Source organism: Blastomyces gilchristii, assembly GCF_000003855.2.
Source record: "Blastomyces gilchristii SLH14081 genomic scaffold supercont1.7, whole genome shotgun sequence".
Lineage (NCBI taxonomy): Eukaryota > Fungi > Ascomycota > Eurotiomycetes > Onygenales > Ajellomycetaceae > Blastomyces > Blastomyces gilchristii.
Genome location: NW_003101676.1, coordinates 1,163,993 through 1,164,224, shown reverse-complemented (window position 1 = coordinate 1,164,224; position 232 = coordinate 1,163,993).

Here is a 232-nt window from a genome sequence, read left to right as displayed (position 1 = left end):
GTCTGATACATTGATAACCTCTATGAGGTTTGTTATCTGATAGGTCTCTGATTCATCTGTAATAAATAGTTAAGTTCTACTCTCACTATTGTTCTTTTTCTTCTTTTTCTTGAATTTCTTTATTCTCACAGCATTGTTTATTCTTCAATTATTCAAAACACTGTCTGAATTGATCAATCAACAGATGTCAAAGTGAGATCTCTTACATTCAGAACATGTAGATGGATTTCTC